The sequence below is a fragment of the Scylla paramamosain genome, chromosome 22, assembly GCF_035594125.1.
Source record: "Scylla paramamosain isolate STU-SP2022 chromosome 22, ASM3559412v1, whole genome shotgun sequence".
Classification (NCBI taxonomy): domain Eukaryota; kingdom Metazoa; phylum Arthropoda; class Malacostraca; order Decapoda; family Portunidae; genus Scylla; species Scylla paramamosain.
The window spans coordinates 2146994-2160000 of NC_087172.1; the positions used below are offsets into that span (position 1 = coordinate 2146994).

The 13007-nt window shown below is 39.6% G+C and overlaps 1 long non-coding RNA gene across 2 annotated transcripts in view; it reads right to left on the reverse strand.

Moving 5' to 3' along the window:
• Nucleotides 1–5336: 5336 nt before the first annotated feature.
• The window catches only part of LOC135111412 (uncharacterized), a 46582-nt gene continuing 38911 nt past the window's right edge, over nt 5337–13007 (reverse strand). For both annotated transcript variants that reach the window (XR_010273732.1, XR_010273733.1), the window contains exons 3-4: nt 8463–8519; nt 5337–5394 (exon numbers count right to left, since the gene is read on the reverse strand). This is a non-coding gene — a long non-coding RNA (uncharacterized LOC135111412). The remainder of the gene's footprint in view (nt 5395–8462; nt 8520–13007) is intronic.

A 13007-nucleotide genomic window follows, 5' to 3' on the forward strand; every position in this document is an offset into this window, starting at 1 on the left:
CCTTCTCCTTCCTATTCTCCTTTCCTTCCGTGACATTTCACTTATCCTTATTTCCCTCTCTTTCATCTTACGTCCTTAGTTATTTTCCTTCTCCTTCCTATTCTCCTTTCCTTCCGTGACATTTTTTTTTACATTTCCATTTCATGTTTGCGTAAAATTAACTGTTTATTTCAAAGTCTATGGTCTTATGTATGTATGTATGTATGTATATGTATGTATGTATCTGTCTGTCTAGAGATCTATTTACCTATATAACTGCCTCTATTTATGAATGTATTTACCTACCAACCTATTTATCTAACTAGCTATCTATTTATCTCTCCATCTATAACTATCTATCTATCTATCTATCTATCTACGTCTGTCTATCTAACCTACCTACTTACCTATGTCTACCTCCTTACCTATTAATTTATCAATCTATCTATCCTCCCTTCACCTTTTCCTTTCCACTGCGTCTTCCGTCCTCTTCACCTGTGCAAGTTTCTCTCTTCCACAGGAGTGAAGCGCCCCTCCTGCCTGTAAACAATTACCTGAGCTGCTTCCACAAAGGCCGATCATCCCACGAGCCTGTTTATCAATCCTCTCACCCTCATCCACCCTCACCTCCCTCTATTCCTTCGTCACCTCCCCTCTACCCCTTCCTTCACTCCTTCACCTCGCATCTATCTCTGTCTTATCTTCATCTTCCTGCTCCCTCACATGTCCTTTCTTTCCTTCACTTCTGTCCTCCCTCACTTGTCCTCTATCCCTTCCTTCATCTTCGTTTTATTTATCCTTCTCTTTCCCTCTGATGATTTTCCTTTATGTTGTTCATTTAGTGTTTGTTTACCGATTTCTGAAGAGAGGAGGAAGGGTTTCAGAATATGGTTCTTACTTTAAGTTTACACAAAATTTACCAATTCATGAAAAAGTAAATTTTCACCACAAACTTAAGAAAAATATATATAAAGAAAACAACCACACAAGAAAACAAAGAAGAAAAAAAAGCTGCAAGACGAAGCTATCAGACCTACAAGTGTTAGTCCCAGCATAAAAACATACCTACTGTACTTATCCCCACCTATCATCCCAACCCATACACACACCACACACACACAACCTTCTTTCCACACCTAATAACAACAATTTTACATTATCAACTCGTACTGAAATTAAGCCCACCGCTCCTTTTAGAAATTTAATATAATTTTCTTTGTTATATACGAAATGTTTAAATAAAAAAAAACACTAAATTCTAGAGTTCACATACCTTCCAGCTACGTGTGTTATTACCTATATTTGTGAGACTGCCTGGCTGGGGGACGCAAGGGTGAAGCGACAGAAGGGTGAGTGGGTAGAATGAAGTGAGTGGGCAGCAGACCTGTCTCCTCTGTGAAATGATGTCAGGGAAGGTGTGTACGAGTATCAGGTGAGGATTGAATAGGTATTAGGGGAGTCTCGATGCGTATATTGGTAATGGGAGCTTTGTTTGTCTCTCTCTCTCTCTCTCTCTCTCTCTCTCTCTCTCTCTCTCTCTCTCTCTCATGGCAATGAAATATCTCTCTCTCTCTCATGGCAATGAAATAAACAGGTATCTTCTTTTCTTTTTACCTTATCCGCACATGAGAGAGAGAGAGAGAGAGAGAGAGAGAGAGAGAGAGAGAGAGAGAGAGAGAGAGAGAGAGAGAGAGAGAGAGAGAGAGAGAGAGAGAGAGAGAGAGAGAGAGAGAGAGAGAGAGAGAGAGAGAGAGACTGTCTATCGTTACAAATGTCTATTGTTACCAATCAAACCAGACATCATAAATCATACAGCGTTACTCGAGTTACACACACGTTGCTTCTCCCGCTTAATGGCGCCCCGAACGAGACTCGAACCCGGGGCCACTAAGTTTGGGATCAAAATTGTCATCACTGAGCCAAAAACTGAGAATGAGAAGGGAGTCAAAATAATAGAATAGAATGATTGGGAAAGAAATGGACGGAAAAGAAAAAATAATTAGAACGCAAGCTGATAAAGAGATGGATGAAGGAAAGGGAAGAACAGAATATGAGAGAGAGAGAGAGAGAGAGAGAGAGAGAGAGAGAGAGAGAGAGAGAGAGAGAGAGAGAGAGAGAGAGAGAGAGAGTAAACAAGAGGAGGAGGAGGAGGAGGAGGAGGGCGAAAACCTGCCTTGTCCCTGCAGGTTTGTGTCTGCTTCAGGCGGCAACAGGCGACCCGATACGAGAGAGAGAGAGAGAGAGAGAGAGAGAGAGAGAGAGAGAGAGAGAGAGAGAGAGAGAGAGAGAGAGAGAGAGAGAGAGAGAGAGAGAGAGAGAGAGAGAGAGGCCAGCAGGAAAAACAGATGCTGATCACCCTTTTTTTCAATTTCAAGGCCAACAACTGACTAATTTCTCCTGCAGGGCCTTCGTTGGGAGAGGGGAGAGATGGGGGGAATAGAGTCAATCAGGGACTTCTGCGTGACTTATATACCAAGGGACACACACACACACACACACACTCACCCACTCATCTATATTATCCTTTTTTTTCTATCCTCTTTTTTTTTAAAGGGAATATTTCATTGTCAGGTTATTTTTATTTACTTTTACCTCTTTCTTTTTTTCAGTTTAGTTTAGTAAGTTTTTAAGTATTACTTTTTTTTTTACAGTGGAGAGGTTGTTAATAAGATTTTTTTCCAGTTTTAGTGTCAAGAGATTAGATTTATGTACTGTTTTTCATGGGTGAGGAGGAGGAGGAGGAGGAGAAGAAGAGGAAGAGGGATTAAATTCAAGTAAAAGTACTAAAACAGAACGAGAGAGAGAGAGAGAGAAGAGAGAGAGAGAGAGAGAGAAGAGAGAGAGAGAGAGAGAGAGAGAGAGAGAGAGAGAGAGAGAGAGAGAGAGAGAGAGAGAGAGAGAATCTTCACTGATTGGAAGGGAACGGGAACTAGTACCTGGGTTTTAGAAAATGAGATAATCAACCGTAAAGTGGAAGGTGGAAGAGAATGAAAAGTGAGGAGGGCGAGGTGGAGTGACGGCGAAGTGGTGGTGGTAGTGGTGGTGGTGGTGGTTGGTTTTCTTCCCTAACCTCGATTTCACCCAAAGGAAGAAAGGAGAGTAGGAAGAAAGGTAGGAGAGGAAAAAAAAAAAACGTGAGGAAGAATGTGAAGAGGAAAGGAAGAAAGATAGGGAAGGAGGGAGGCAAAGAAAAAAATACAATAAATAAACAAGAAAGTAATCCTTTAAACTCATTACAAACAACATTTTTTAAGACCAAGATTTACAATACCTTACATTTTTTTATCCTTTTAAAATTATCTTCTTTTTTCGAGCTAAGAGCACAAAATGAGTAAAAAAAAAAGAAAAAGTAAAGAAGAAAAAACTTATATATTTTTTGAAGGCTAATGACGCACTTCTTGCTTCATTTCCGTCACCTGAGACAATCTGCAGAGCGAAATGAGACAACAGGCACAGCAAGATTTAAACTCCTCCATCATTCATTCCTTTTACTTTGAGTTGTGGCTTTTGAAACTAAACCCTAATCCTGCAACACAACATTTTACTTAACTTGGCGATTTCACAACAGTCGAAGTGCTGATTCCGCCCACACACACTCACACAAACACACACACACAAACACACACACACACAAATAATGATAATCTTTACGTTACTCCAGTGATCATCTGCCTAATAATTTGTCTCGTCCCCAAGGTGACCACCAATCTTGTCTTAATTAACACACACTACCTAATGACGTGACGCACAGGTAACGTGACACCTGCCAGAGAACCTGACGCTAAAAGTCTCCACGCTCTTTTTTTTTTTTTTTGTCACACTGGAGCCGCTTTGTTATTAACTCACCTGACCACGCGAGGAACCTGTCCCCACCTGACCTCGCCTCGCCTGGCCACCTCCCGCCCACGTACAGGTCAGATAATAAGAATGATGAACAGGTAGACAGCAAGGTAATATTAGCAGGTGAGAGAGGTAGAAACATAACAGACTGAAAAGGTATCACAAATTATACTGATGAACAGGTAGAGTGATGAGCAGGTGAGGTGAAACACGTAGGACAGGTAAGGTAAAGTCTACACACGTACCAAGTTGACAGGTGAAGTTAACAGGTAAAGGAAGGAGACAGAACATGGATAGACTGAAAAGAGATTACAAATTATGCTGATAAGTACAGTGGTGAACAGGTGAGATGGGTAGAAGGCAGAGTAGATCAGGTAACAAATTCATGATACCTAACACTGACAGGTAAATGAGGCAGATACAACATAGAATGATACGAAACCGCAAATTATGATGAGGATAAGGTGGAGCAGTAACCAGATGAGACTGAATAGACATAACATAGGTAAGAAAATGTGGACAAGTGAAGGAGGAGGATAAGGAGGAGGATAAGGAGGGAGATACATAACACAATACTGACCAATGATGAAAAGAGATCAGGAAAAGGAAGACTAACATGAGAGTGCTGATTAGGTGAAGTGGGACACGTAGGACAGGTCAGGTGAGAAAGTATAGACAGATGATATTGGCAAGTGAAGAAGGTACATTGGCAAGTGAAGAAGGGTACGTAATACTGACACATGAAGGAATAGAGGTCAGGGAAAGGATAATTAACGAAAGAGGTTAAGAAAAGGGTAATTAATAAGTATAATATTGACCAGGTGAGATAAGTAAGTAGAGATTTATTACTATTATAAGGAATAATGTATTTTTTTCTTCTTAGCAACTGTCTGCCGAACCGTAGCTCCACAGCAGACAAATTAAAAAAAACTCAAGTAAACGGCTTACATATCTCGAATTAATCTGGAGTGCATTGAGTAAAATTAGGACACGCAGGACAGATCAGGTGACAAGATAGTGATAATGCTGACAGGTAACGTAAACACAACACGGACAGATGAAAGAAAATCAATAAAAAATGATGATTAAAAAGTAGTGTGATGAGCAGGTTAGGTAGGACAGGTAGAAATGATCAAGTAAGAATCCATGCACGTATTATATTGACAGAAAGAAGTCATATACTAAACACTGACAAATGAAAGATCGGGAATAGAAAATTTAATAGAAGAATAGAAAATTTAATAGAAGAAAGTGTTGAGCAGTTCAGGTAGGGCAGGTATGATAGATAAGGTAACATAATTAAGACCACGCGGATGAAAGATCGGGAATAGAAAATTTAATAGAAGAATAGAAAATTTAATAGAAGAAAGTGTTGAGCAGTTCAGGTAGGGCAGGTATGATAGATAAGGTAACATAATTAAGACACGCGGCACTGGCTGCTGGAGACAAATGGCAATGACAACTTCTCTCGACTTGTGGAACTAAATTGGCCAACTTCTTATGACTCATTCTTCGACTTCTTGGGCAAGTTAAGCGCACTTTTTTGTTCTTTTCTTTTTTTCCTTGGCCAGTCTCCTTGATATATGAAAAATAAATAAATAAATAAATGTACACCTGATTAGCTTCACGACAGATAAGGTAACAAGATCCAGTTCAAGGGCAAGGATACACTAACAACACCAGATGGAAAAAAGGCAAATATAGAAATAATCAAATGAACAACAAGTATGAATTTCTCGACCCCTCGTGTAAAGAAAAAAATAATGACAGATAAATACAGATCGTTAAATGCTAAAGGACACGAATTTAATAGCACTGACAGATGAAAATTTATAAATATATGAACGATCAAATGCACAACAAAAATAACATGAATGACTCAACTTCTAGCGTAAAGAAAATAATATTAAATAAATACAGAAGATAGCTAAAAGTATATGCGAAAAGATATCACACCTAAAAATAAAAATGTTGTCATGATCATATACACAATAAAAAGGGAATTTAAAAGACCCTAAGGCTTAAAGAGCAAAATACAAATAGTTAAATGTATACGAGAGAAAATATTACAAGAAGAGAGACATGTTCAGATTATCAAATGCATAACAAGAATGAAAAATACAGGACGCAGATTCTGGCACTGGAAAAGTAGATAGATATTGACAGTTAAAAGAACATTACGGAAGATACGAGGAGAAATGAGGTAATAAACTAGAGATAATAAGCCAAGGAAGGTGTGTGACGATAACCAGGAAATACACAGATAATAAATTGCTCTCTCTCTCTCTCTCTCTCTCTCTCTCTCTCTCTCTCTCTCTCTCTCTCTCTCTCTCTCTCTCTCTCTCTCTCTCTCTCTCTCTCTCTCTCTCTCGAAAATTCTACTTTTTTTTTCAACGATATGATGAGTTTGCCTTGTTTTCTTTTGTTTTCCGTTTTCTTTTCCTTTTTTAGTCCTTGGCCGGTCTCACCCATACGTAAAAAAAAAAAAAGGAAAAAAAAAACTGAAATTATGTCGCATACACAGCAGTGAACATACGAACGCTGTGAAAAATATGTATAATAATTATATACCAGACCCCTCCCATAAAAAAAAATGATTATACAAATTACTTAGATAAATGAGAACAAGAAAAATATTTGCAACTAAAAAAAAAAACATTAAAAGCACACATTAATTTTAACATGTGTAAAACTCCGATACACAGACAGAAATAATACTAGTTAGCTCGCATTCCCTGAAATTAACGCATGCATATCAACGCAACCGGAATAAAACGAACACTCGAGGGAAGCAGGACAGGACGTTACCCTCTCAACACGATATCTAGACTGGAAATATTGCAACCATGACGAAATGAAAAAAAGAAAAAGGAACTTGCTGGAATACTATAAACAAAACCCACAACAACACACACAAATAAACACACACACACACATTTTTTTTTTTTTACATTAGATTTTTATTGACCACAGAAATAAAGTTTGTCAGATATAATGAATTAGGTTAGGTTCCAGGTAAAGTTATTAGAACAATACTAATAATAGCAGATCACACACACACACACACAAAATCAAGCCTCTACCAAGACTAATGATTTTCTTTTTTAGTTTTTTATGTTCCCAAAACGACAAAAACAAAACCTACACACACACACCTACACACACACACACACACACACACACACAAACATCCCTCCACCAAGACCTGATTTCTTCTATTCCAAAATTAAAAAATAAGAAAAAAAAAGTTCACAACGCTGTATTACCGTGGCGTATTTTAAGAAGAAAAAACTGAAAACTGATAACGAACAATTCCTCCTCCACTAGGCGAGTCCCTGCGGTGAATTCTGAGCAGCAGGTAGAGAAGGAGGAGGAGGAGGAGGAGGAGGCAAGAGGACACTAAGACCATTTTCATCCCAGTGTCTTCCCTCTTGACAACATCCAGTGGAGAGAGAGAGAGAGAGAGAGAGAGAGAGAGAGAGAGAGAGAGAGAGAGAGAGAGAGAGAGAGAGAGAGAGAGAGAGAGAGAGAGAGAGAGAGAGAGAGAGAGAGAGAGAGAGAGAGAGAGAGAGAGAGAGAGAGAGAGAGAGAGAGAGAGAGAGAGAGAGAGAGAGAGAGAGAGAGAAAATTGCCCTACCTTTCCTCTTTCTCTTCTATTCTCCTCTTCTGGTTCCCTTCCATCTTACCATTCTTTCATTATTAAAGTTTATTTTCATTTTCCTCCTCCTCCTCCTCCTCCTCCTCCTCCTCCTCCTCCTCCTCCTGCTGCTCCTCCTTCCTTTCCTTCTTCCATTCCTATGTATTTCTTTGCATTCCTCTCTTCATTCCTCCTCTTTCTTCTCTCATTAATTTTTCACTCCTCCAACTCCTCTTCCTTCTCTTCCACACACCACACAACACTACAACAAGGACTACAATACAACAAGGACTACAAATCATAAACTATCAAATAATCTATAAAAAATCAAATAAAATACATTAACGGTACAATTTTTACGACGTTTTAGGGTCATGTCTATTTATGGCCAGGTAATTACACTCTTAATTATTCCTTAGGGGGTGGAGTCACAGGTGGGCGGGGCGGCACTCAGTGGGTCAGACATGTCAAGTTAAATTTAGCGAAGAGATGATCTATTATCGAAATCCCTTGTTGGTTTTACATGTATCTGTTTCTTTAAGGTTTATTTACTTATTTTATTAATTTATTTGCTGACTCTCTCTCTCTCTCTCTCTCTCTCTCTCTCTCTCTCTCTCTCTCTCTCTCTCTCTCTCTCTCTCTCTCTCTCTCTCTCTCTCTCATTTTAGCATTCTTTAAATACCTCTCATTCCCATTATCTTGGTCATTTATTTCCTTTGTATTCCTCTCTTTATTCCTCCTCCTCCTCTTCCCCCTCCTCCTCCTTCTGCCTTAACATTAATGCACTTTCCACCCCTCCTTCCCGCAATCTATACTCTATCCTTCTTACTAATTCAGGGACTTATAAATATCTTCCATATAACATCAACCAGTGAAAGAAAAATAATAAATAAATAAATAAAAAATACCAGTAAAATGAAGCAATAGAAAAAGTACAACATTTCCTCCCCAGTCATTGTTCAGAAAAAAACATAAGTACCGCGCGGCTTTTTACATCCGTACTTACGTTAAAAGAAATGTGTTACTGCAGGAGACGATGTAACCAGCTGACTCGCCGCCGTATCTTGGAGAAAGAGAAAAAAAGCACTTACGTAACAAATCAGTCACACACACACACACACGTGACAGACAAAGACGCAGACAAACAGAGAGAAAGACAAAGACAGAAAAAATATAGATAGATACATAGAGATAGACAAATACAAACAGACAGACAAACAAAAGGACCACAAGAACATCACAAAGAATTACAAAAGAACAACGATGAGTAACAGACAGCAAGACACCCGCAGTCCACAGCTTAATACACGCATTGTTATGAGAGGCAAGGTACGCGAGCGCCTCCTCCCCATTAATGAGCAGTAATCACTCTAAGCACTGCGACGAGATGGAAGGCATGAAGGCGGCAGGTAATGAAAAGCCAGAGGAGTTACCGGTACTACTTGTTCTGATGAGGTGGTGGTGGTGGTGGTGGTGGTGGTGAGAATAATGTAGTGACTTTTTGTAGTCACTTGGGAATGTATAAAAAAAATAAATAAAAAAATAGAAAAAATATAAAAATAGACTGGGAAATAAAAAAAAAGGATTAAAAAAAAAAATAGACAAAAAAATGGCAGAATTTAATTGGTAACGATAAACTGGTACATAAAAGGAACGGTACAAAATAAATGGTGCAAAAAAAAAAAAAAAAAAAATCAGAATACATCAGAATACATCGAAATAAAAGAAAATATTAATAATAACTTGGCTTAACTTATTGTGTACTCATTAATATCTAACACCTGACTGATTAGTAACGGATCATTAAAAAAAAAAAAACAGTAATTAAACTAAAAACAAAAGTCAATCACCATGAACTGTACTTGAAGAAAAAAACCACACACACACACATACACACACACACACACACACACACACACCAAACATCCACCAATACGGCCACCAGTGAAATTTATCAATGAAATGTAGAAAAACCAAAGTAACTTCCATTATCCACTTACGAGAGATACGATATGTTTGCTGCAGATTGTTCTTGCTTTTGTACCAGATTAGAGAGTGGTGAGGGACGTGTGTGTGTGTGTGTGTGTGTGTGTGTGTGTGTGTGTGTGTGTGTGTTTCATTTCCACCACATTTGTCCTCTATTCTTTTCCCCCTACCCCCTCTCTCTCTCTCTCTCTCTCTCTCTCTCTCTCTCTCTCTCTCTCTCTCTCTCTCTCTCTCTTGTTCCTTTGTCTCCGCTTCATTCTCATTCATTTTCTCCCTTTCTGTTATAATTCACTGCCATTTCCTTTACTTGCTGCCTCGTTTCTCTCTCTCTCTCTCTCTCTCTCTCTCTCTCTCTCTCTCTCTCTCTCTCTCTCTCTCTCTCTCTCTCTCTCTCTCTCTCTCGAGGACATCACGTAAACGACATTAAAAGAGATTTTCATGAATGTTCTATGCTAATCTCTCTCTCTCTCTCTCTCTCTCTCTCTCTCTCTCTCTCTCTCTCTCTCTCTCTCTCTCTCTCTCTCTCTCTAATTCTTTCTAATTCTTATTTTTCTCCTCGTCCTCCTATTCCTCTTCATCTTTATCCCATATTGCTCTGCTCCTCTTCCCTTCCTTTCTTTCCTCCTTCCATTACATCATGCCTCCTTTAATTTCCATTCTTCCAAAACCCACTTTTCCTTCACCTTCCTCCCTTCCCCTTCATAATCCTTCGTATCGCCATTTCTCACTTCCCTTCCCTCCTTTCCTTTCGTTACCTACACCCCCTTCCTTTCCCTTCCCTTTTCTTCCCTTCGTTACGTAAACCTGTCCCCTTCTCTTCCATTTCTTTCCTTACCCTCCATTCTCTTTCATTTGCTGCTGCTTCTCCTCATTATCCACACTTCTCCCCTCCCCTCCCCTCCCCTCCCTTCCCTCCCCTCCCCTTACCTTCCCCTTTCCTTCCCTCCTCTCCTGCCGCTGTTGCATGAAGGAAGGGGGATGTAAACAATGCTAAATGCTCGCGTCTTGTGTTTGTGGGGCAGGAATTGAGACAAATCTTTGCCTGCCTTGTACGTGTCCTTGAAATACCAACATGGAAGAGAAAGAGGGAGAGGAGGGAGAGGAGGAGGAGGAGGAGGTGAAAGGTCAGTAAAGAAAATACGAGGGAATTAACAAGAATTAAAGAAAACTAGGGCAAGAGAGAGAGAGAGAGAGAGAGAGAGAGAGAGAGAGAGAGAGAGAGAGAGAGAGAGAGAGAGAAACATGGTGAGAGAAAGATAAACGGGAGGCAGGCGCGCACACACACACACACACACACACACACACACTAATGGGGGTACAAGCTAAAGATTTATTACACGAGGAGGTGACGACTCGAAAAATACGCAAAGAAATGGATGTGAGGAGAGAAAGATGGACGAGGGAGGGAGAGGGAGAGAGAGAGCGAGGAAGGAAGGAAAAGAGAGTGAAGGAGAGAAAAGGTGCTTAATGTTGGTCTGTTAGTCTTGTGTTCTGTTATTAGAGAGAGAGAGAGAGAGAGAGAGAGAGAGAGAGAGAGAGAGAGAGAGAGAGAGAGAGAGAGAGAGAGAGAGAGAGAGAGAGAGAGAGAGAGAGTCATGCCATACCTTGTTAAATATGTAAATCACAAATGAGGAATCAGTCTCGTTTAAATACACACACACACACACACGAGCCATTGACCCAAAACTGCACTCAGGGAAAAAATAAATAGGGAAAAAATACACACAATACTAATCCCTCAGAAAAAAAAAAGGAAAAAAATCAAGGGAAAACACTACACGCATATTTTCCCCTCCACTAATACTCCGGGATGAGGAACGAGAGGCGCGGGGAGGGAAAAACTAAAGGGCAATAATGGCAACAGGTAATCTCCATAATACCTGGCAAACCTGCAGCTGGGCCATTAATGAGGGTCAGGTAGGAAAGATTTACCTGCGTGTGGTGGGACTCAGGAAAAACATCCACTGACAGGTAAGAAACAGAAGTACATGAATATATGGAAAAATAAGTTAGTAAATAATAAAGAGTGACAGATCAGATGTATGTTATGGAAAAAAGAAATTCTCTCCCGTAAGAAATTAACCACTTTTAACCACTTTTTTTTTCTAAGGTTTCTGTAGTGATTATCTGACAAGAAATAGACATGTTTCTTTACGGTAAATCTGTAAAAGGCTTTCCTTGTTTGTTCTTCCTACGTTTTCTTGTCTTTGCTCTCCAGTCACTGCAATGCGTATAAAATGGAAACAAGATACAATTGTAGATGAGTAGCGAACATCTTTTACCTCTTTAAGTTCGAAAGAAAAGCAAAAAAAAAAAAATCAATAACCTTACTATAATCAATTAGTAATATCCATAACGAAATAACACTGACAACCTTGGTACCAAACTAAGCTAACCTAACCTAACGTCATTTTCATGGTTACTATATCGAGGTTACAAGTACAAGCGTCTTTACTACTACGATATTCACTTGAGTGTGCGTAGTGTAGCGTCGCCATTCAGCGCCCCAACCACCTACACATTACCGCCACGTACACCTTAACGCGGGGCACAATACCTCTTGGGGCGCCATCTCCCAGACACGCGTGATGCACAGTTATGGGAAGTGAGACGGTCCGGTAATGTAAAGGAGGGAGGGAGAGAGTGGGGGGGGGAGGTAGAGTAACAGGAAGAGGGAGTAAGGCAGAGGAAGAGAAAGAGAAGAGAAGAAATAGAAGACGAGGAGGAAGGAGAAAGCAAAAACACACAGTAAAAGCGAAAAACAAGACCAAAACAAAGAAGACCAAAACAAACAAGACCAAAACAAAGAAAGCAACTACGAACAAAAAAATAAAAAACAATAAGAAAACAAATAAATAAAAACATAACCCATAAAAAAAAAACAAAGATCACATTTAACAATCATTCAACACGCGATTCCATTTTTCCCCTCTCCCCCATTCACTTCCCCCACAACAATCCCCCCCAACACACACACACACACTACCTACTCTTCATTCCATTACCCCGAGAAACGACATCCTGACTTGCTTCCCTCTTAATGCGCTGCTGTTGTCGCCTCCTTGCTTAAGTGTTACGGGAAGCGAAGGTAACAGGAATAATCACCGACTAGGGTTATAATTGAAGAGATTTCCGGGTTTTGCGAGTCTAGTGTTTCCTCTCCTTTATGCTTTCAGGTAGTTAGGTTTCTCTCTTATCCTCCTCCTCCTTTCTCATCTTCCTTTTTTTTATTGTTCCTTTTTTTTCCTTTTAATTTTCTTTTCTTTTTAAATTTCTCTCTCTCTCTCTCTCTCTCTCTCTCTCTCTCTCTCTCTCTCTCTCTCTCTCTCTCTCTCTCCCTTTGTGTCTGTATTTCCTCTTTTTCCTTTTTGTTTTTCTTATTTTTCTCTTTCCCTTCTTTCGTTCCTGTGTCTATTTCTTACGTCTTTTTCTTTTGTTTCTTTCCATTTTTCCTTTTACTTATTCTTTTCTTCATCTTCCGTCTTCCCGTTTAATTTTTAACTCATTTATACCTTCCCCCGTTTTTTTTTTTTCTCCGATTCCGTCTCTCATTTTCCTCTTGATT